This window comes from Eulemur rufifrons, chromosome 16 (genome assembly GCF_041146395.1).
Source record: "Eulemur rufifrons isolate Redbay chromosome 16, OSU_ERuf_1, whole genome shotgun sequence".
Lineage (NCBI taxonomy): Eukaryota > Metazoa > Chordata > Mammalia > Primates > Lemuridae > Eulemur > Eulemur rufifrons.
In genome coordinates, this window is record NC_090998.1 from 43,350,421 (window position 1) to 43,358,247 (window position 7,827).

The 7,827-nt window shown below is 32.9% G+C and overlaps 1 pseudogene; it reads right to left on the bottom strand.

Annotated features, from left to right (window-relative positions):
- Positions 1-6,615: 6,615 nt before the first annotated feature.
- On the bottom strand, positions 6,616-7,607 carry LOC138397293 (olfactory receptor 6C74-like; annotated as a pseudogene).
- Positions 7,608-7,827: the final 220 nt, after the last annotated feature.

Sequence of the window (7,827 nt, forward strand, 5' to 3'; positions counted from 1 at the left end):
CACCTCCTTAGTTAAATTTATTTCTAAGTATTTTATTTTTAGTAGCTATTATAAGTGAAATTTCTTTCTTGATTTATTTTACAGATAGCTCACTATTAGTGTATAAGAACACTATTGATATTTTTATGTTGATTTTTTTAGATCCATGATTTTGTGTCTATCATCAATTTTGGAAAATTTTCAGTCATTAATACTTTGAAAATTTCTTCAGGGCATTTTGTATTAATCTAGTCAGGAATTGAGCTCTGTTCCAAGTTTGCTGTTGCTATGATTACTCTCAGTCACTACATATTTCAAATTGCCCTAGTGATACTTGTATTTATTGTATGGAATGCTTTGCCAGAGGATTTTCTGATTGTCTGTCCCCACTTGGCTTGGGTCTTTCTGTTTGACTTTGGCTCTTCTCTTTGCACTGTCCACAGAGAGAATTTGTCTTTTACAGCTCTTCTGTCTACATGTAACTGTTACGACAACTAAATACTTGTTAGCATTTCGTGAGGTAGGGCTGCAGAGATAGGAGACATTCTCTGATGTCCTAATCAAGCCTCAGTCTTTGGGAAGTAATGTAAATCTCAGTCTCCAGGATTTGGACTTCAAAAGTGTCCCTGCCCCTTATACAGATATAGTGCTGGGTCTAGCATGTATTTCTATTTCTTTTCTAAGGGTTCAGATCTTCTCCCCCTAGTCCTCTCTGAAAAACTGTATAGATTTCCATCAGTGCCCTCAGGCTGTAGTTTTGTGGCTCCACTCTCTGAAGTTTGAGGCTTTGGTTTTTAATGGAAATATGGGAGATGGATCTTGCCAGAGTTTCATAGGTGGCTGACACTTCTCTCCCACAACAGCTTCCCTCAGGCTACATTTTTTGCTGTTTTTCTTTGAAGATTTGGTTTTGTCTTATAGAGGATATAAGGAAATGGTTCTGGGAGGAGTTTTAGCAGTGGCTGCTATTGCCCTGTCTTCCCGCACCATGGAGAGTGCTTTCTCAGACTCCTGCCTGGTTAGCTTCCTGGAGCAAACATCTGGGAGAATCCAAATCCCTCTCTGTTTGCCATCCCAAATAGCTCCACACTCTTATGCCAGCCCTCATTTAGCAATTTGTTAAATATTTCTGGCTAAATTCTCAATCTTTTTATAGGCTTATATGATGGTAAGGTGATTTCTGCCAAATAAGCAATGATTTGGGTCCTGTTTCTTCCTGCAGGGACCAGCCTCTTTCTAAAATTAGGGTTAGTTATTTTCTCTGAAACCTCAATTCTTTCATGAGCTTAGGAAAAGTCATTCATTTACAGTTTGTAAGCTTTTTATCTTGCTACAAGAGTAGAAACAATGTTTTTTTCATCTGTTTAAAACTATGCACTAAAAGAGTCCCTTCATTATTTTTTAATCATTCCTAGTCATCTCAAGTTGTATCTTCCAAGGCCACATAATTAAAAATGTTTTAATTAAGTGTGGTGTGCATTCCTTAGTGTTTTCTATTTCTGGGGATTTTTTCCTTTGATTTCAAAAAAACAAAAAAAACCCTACATATTTATTTAAATATATTCAATAAAATACATGTGTTTTACTGTTGAATCAAGCTTTTCCCTGGGAAAATAACAGAAATAATAATAGTTTGCAGATAATCTTCTCTTTGTTACAATAATTTTTGGAGAAATAAACTTGTATATTAGTTATTAAATCATACTGCAAATCTGATTCTATAATTTTAGAATATATTTATTAATATTTATCACCCTTAAGTTTTTTTTGTATTTATTTATTTTTTTTTTTTTAATTTATTTTTTTTTTTGAGACAGAGTCTCGCTTTGTTGCCCCAGCTAGAGTGAGTGCCATGGCGTCAGCCTAGCTCACAGCAACCTCAAACTCCTGGGCACAAGCAATCCTACTGCCTCAGCCTCCCGAGTAGCTGGGACTACAGGCATGTGCCACCATGCCCGGCTAATTTTTTGTATATATATATATTTTAGTTGGCCAGATAATTTCTTTCTATTTTTAGTAGAGACGGGGTCTCACTCTTGCTCAGAGCTAGTCTCGAACTCCTGACCTCGAGTGATCCACCCGCCTCGGCCTCCCAGAGTGCTAGGATTACAGGCGTGAGCCACCACGCCCGGCCCACCCTTAAGTTTTGATTATCAGACTAAACTACTCCCCCTTGTCCTTATGCATGTACATATACCTGATAAAATTCATTAAATTGTACACTATTTAATAAAGGTACAACTTATATGATATAATTTATATCTAATTTAAAATAACTATAATATTAAAAATGGTGAAGAGGCAATTCAATTACATGATCAAGTACTTGCCATATAAAAATAGTAAGAACATAGTCTATTATGTTATACTTTTTCTTTTATATTTTATACAGTTTTTGTATGCATGTACAACACTGTATTTTCAGATTCTAGAATGGCCAATAATATTTATTGTATGAATAAATATGTTTACATTTATTGAATCAATAAATGCATCAGTCATTTTATGGTGACTTAAAATAATTTAACTTTTTGTTACATCATTTTTCCGAACATAAATATTGTATTATTGGATATTACTTAGCATGAGCATAGACTTAGGACTGATTTGTTTTTGTTTTTATTAAGATTAAACTAGGATCGATAATTTCATGCCACATTCCTTATGATTCTGCCTATCAAATATAGACTCATTTTGACTATATGTTTATTTACATCTAATAAAGTATCAAGGATTTGTGCTTTTATTGAACACCATAAATAAATTAATTATTTTTAAATCAGGTGAGAAACTCTGAAAATTGAATAGTTTTACAATTTTAGTACTTTTTCAATAAACTCGTGGTAAAACACAAAGTAGGGAAATGATCTTTTAGGACTTCAGAGATATTACTTCAATTCTTCATTGCCAAAGATAGAATATGTATATCTAAACTTTATAGATTTAACTGTCAAAAACAAGACTAGCTTCCCCAATAATGTTTCTGCTTTTCTTTAAATTCACCTTTGTGAAAATAACTAATATGTTCATAACTTCTTTGTAAAAGAGGCAGTGTATCATTTTCACTTGTATAATTTCCCTACTGAAGAGCCTGTACAATCCTGCTGATGCAAGAGTAACATAGACTTGGGCATTTATAGTGGCTGTGGTAATAAAAAATAAGCCCACAAATTACATATCATGCCTTTAAATATATAGATTGCTTTATTAGATTTCAAGTTTAAATAGAAGGGGAATTATCTGAAGAAATAGTAACTCAGGAAATTTTAGTTAAAGAGAACAAAATTTACATCGTAGACTATTTACACTCCTGAAAATCTATAGAAAAATATTATAAATGATGGAAAGTGCATGCAAGTTGAAGAAGAGAATGTTAGTGGGAACAATTTCGAATGAAATAGTTCAGTAAGTTTGTAAGATAAAAAGATGGAGATATGTTAATTGATACAGTTAGGTAGAAGAAGATAAAGCTTTTTAGATATAAAAAAGAACCCAAGGCCGAGTGTGGTGGCTCACACCTGTAATCGTTGCATTCTGGGAGGCCAGGGACAGAGGATTATCTGAGGTCAGGAGTTTGAGATCAACCTGAGCAAGAGTGAGACCCCATCTCTACAAAAACTACAAAAATTAGCTGGGCGTGGTGGCGCACGCCTGTAGTCCCAGCTTCTTGGGAGGCTGAGGCAGGAGGATCATTTGAGCCCAGGAGTTTGAGGTTGCAGTGAGCTATGATGATGTCACTGCACTCTAGCTCAGATGATAGAGAGAGATTTGCCTCCCCCCACAAAAAAAAAGAAAGAAAGAAACTGATTAAAATTGTCTTCTGAAGTCTATGTCCATAAGTAAAGAAGACTTGGGAATAAACACTATATGATGAAAACTCTCACAATCATAAAACATACACACACACAGGGCAGAGGATCTAACACAAGAATTTTGGAACAACCTCCACTAAATAAAAGTAAGGTGAATTTTTAATTATAAAAGAGCCAAATATAAAAGAGAAAGAAGAAAATAAAAATAGTAATCCTCAGTATGAAACCTATGAAGGAATCACTTCAAGAAATGGAGTTTACCTGAAAATACTAGAAAGACACTTCAAACTTTCCCATCCTTTGTCCCCAGATTCAGAGGACAGGACATTTTGTTGTGTTTGGTTTTAATTAAAAAATTAAAAGCCTTTTTTTCTGCCCTGATATGTTCTAACAATGTGAAATAGAGTGATGTTTGAGTACATGATCATGCATCTCCAATATATATGGTTATGCTCTGTAAAAGAAAGTATAAAAGGAGTGCATGTATGGTGAATGGTGATGGTGATTTATTGGATTTTGATAGATATAACACACACATCACAAGATTTGGGGGAAAAATATTGGGCATATGCCATGTTGATGATTCTATTTTTAATTGATTCCTTTAATTCAGAAGATCAAATAAATAATCACTGGGGATAGGAGAATGTGTCACACACAAAAAAATGGTAACGCGTATACTGTCTTACAAGTATACACCTGTAGGAACTTGGCTGTGAGAAAAGAACAAAGAAAGAAGAAATATAAAGAAAAATGTAATAGAAAACCTATTAAAAATTTTATTTTAAAAATTTTAAAAATTATGTATGTATGTGTATATATATCTATATATATATATAGATATATGATTTTATTCAAAGTGAAATATCTAGCCCTGTAAAAAAGCAATCTAGGGCAATAACACTAAAAATAAAACAAGATTATAAGAAAAGGCTTTAAAAAGATAGCTAATGTAAGAAAGATCTACAAAGATATAAACAATCTTATAATATTATTATGGAAATAAAAGTCAAATCCATAAAAGAAAATCCACATCTCTGGTGTTACAGCAAATTAAAGCAGTGATTAAGAGGAGAAAAAATTAAAATCTCTCTCAAAGTTTAGAAGAGTTTTTAAATGACCAAAATGAGTGTGGAAAACAAATAAGAGAGAGTAAAAAATGTGGAATTCAAGTACTACTGCAGAAGAGGATATAAGCAATGCTAAAGTAGAAAAACCACAGATAACTACCCAGAAGAATGGATTATAAAAGTGAAATGTAACTACAAATATACATAGTAAGACAGATGTTAGAGGAGATAGATGTTAAGTAGATGATAGACACAGATATATATAGAAATATCTAATGTTAAACTATGATAAACAACATGTAATAATTAAACACAAAAATTAAAAATAAACATATTAGACTACATTGAAAAAGATAATTAAAAAGAAATATTGGTAACCTTTATTAAAATAAATAGCATTACTCATAAACAGAAAACATGTCTTGTTGTTTACATTAACAAAAAACATGAAACTATCCAAGAAAATTTCTGACAAAGTATATTAAAGAATGATGTTAAAACATTTCTTTAAATCAAAGATACAAGAATTCTAGACTTGGTGTTTATTTAACAAGTATAACTGAGCATCATTCTGTACCAGATACCATCTAAGCTTTGAGAATAGTGTGTTGAACATATTGCAGCCCCTACTTTCACTGAGCTTACATTCTGTGTGTGAAACAAATAAGTAACAAATATTTTTATTACTATAACCTATAAAGACAAATTAATCCAGGTAAAGAAGAAATGACGAAGTTGCTGTCTAAGAAATTAAATTTCAATCAACCAAATGCATGGTTTCCTCATTAGATTGTCTAATTTAATATATATGTATATATTCTTTTTAATAATTGTGTAGAGACACAGGAACTCACACATACTGAGTAAAAGTATCTCTTGATAGAGAGTGGTTTCTTAAGCCTAGAAGAACTTTAATAAATATTTAGAGCACAGTATGTGGAATAGAAAGGAAAAAGAGGGAGAAAACAACACGTGTAAAGACATACTAGTGAGAGAAAATATGGCACATTGCAAGATGTAAAACACTTCTGTGTGAGTTAGAATATATATTTTGAAAGTCTCAAACATAGGATTTAGTTGTCTGTCTAGAGTTAAACAGAGCCAATCTTCTCCGCCACCTAGGATGGCTTTTTAAATATTTTAAGGTAACTGTTTTTTCAGATCAATGCCAGTATATTCACATAAAAAGTCCATATTGCCTACTTGTTCCTTGCACAGGATTTGAATTTTAAAATCTTGATACAAATTTAAGATCTAACATTTACTTGCTGTGTGACATTGAGATAATCTACTTAGGCTCTTTAAATTAGCTTTCAATACAAGTCCTCTTTACTAAATGAAAAAGCCCCCTTTGGTTAGGTTCACTATTATGTTTCTGGAAACACCACAAATTTAGTAAAACATGAACATTACGTGATGTAAGAAAGAAATATTTCCTAGAGATTTACAAAATCAAATTAATATTTAAAGAGTTAAAAAGTGATCTATATTCTGGGCATATCTATGCTAGAAAAATATAAAGGTATTAGATTTCCAAAATGAATTCACAGCGGAATATTCTGAAGATGATCAAAGAGAATTAAGTTGAAAGAATGAAGTCATTCTAGCAATGCATAAGAAAACATCACGGATACAGAATATATCACTAAAATGATAAAAATCCAGGAGTAGATGAAATGGCTATTCATCAGTGACTTCAGTTACTAAATCATAATACAAAAATTTAAAAAGAGAAATGTTAAAGGGTAGTTCATCTAGGCTACAATTTTTAATAAGCTTGAGTGGTATTCTTTTATAAAAGCCAAAACTATTATTTCAAAGTAGTAAACATACGTTTTTTTTACTGTTTTCTTCAGGGTTTGTTTCACTTGCTTATTTCTTAAGGTATATATAAAAGGATTTAATACAGGTGCAATTGAGGTGCTGAGTACTGCTACTTGCTTGTTTAAAGATACCCTTTCCTCTGCAGAAGGTTTGATATACATAAAAATGCAGGTGCCATAAGAGATGGAGACAACAATCATGTGGGAGGAACAAGTGGAAAAAGCCTTCTTCCTCTGCTGAGCAGAAGGGATCTTCAGAATTGTTTTTATGATATTTGCATAAGAAAACATGACCACTGTCAATGTAGTAAGGAGTGAGATAATGGCTAAAATAAAACTTAATTCTATGACCTGGGTGTCTGTGCAGGAGAGTTTCAGAACAGGAGAATAGTCACAAATAAAGTGGTCAATAATATTGGCATCACAGAATTCCAATCCCAGGCCCAGAATAAGTCCAGGAGAGATTGTTAACAAACCAGCCAACCAAGAGGCAATAACTAGCTGGTTGCAGACTCTGTTGCTCATAATGGTTGCATAATGAAGGGGTTTGCAGATGGCCACATAGCGGTCATAGGACATGGCAGCCAACGATAAAACTGTGATGCACCACAAAAAATGACAAAAAATAATTGTGTTGCACAAGCCTCATAGGAAATAGTTTTATCCATAGTCACTATGCTGACCAGGAATCTAGGGATGCAGACAGATGTCAATGAGATTTCTAAAACGGAAAAGTTTTGAAGGAAGAAATACATGGGTGTTTTAAGTTGGAAATCTAGCAAGGTGAGCAGGATAATGATCAGATTTCCAGTGACACTCAGTAAATACGTTAGAAACAGAAAAAGGAAAATTATAATTTGCCAGTTTGGGTCATCTGTCAGTCCTAGAAGAATGAATGTTGTCACAATTGTATGGTTTCTCATGGTTAAATTTCTTCTGAATTCCATCAGATCTGGAAAAAATAAAGGATTTACCTGTTTAAAAAGTCTTCACTGGGTATAAATTTAAACCCAAGTGCCCATCAATACATGAGTGGATTAATCAAATGTGCTATATGTAGTACTAGTGCATGGAGTACTACTGAGCCATAAAATATGTGCAACTAATACCTCTTGTATTATCCTGGATGGCGCTGGAAGTATC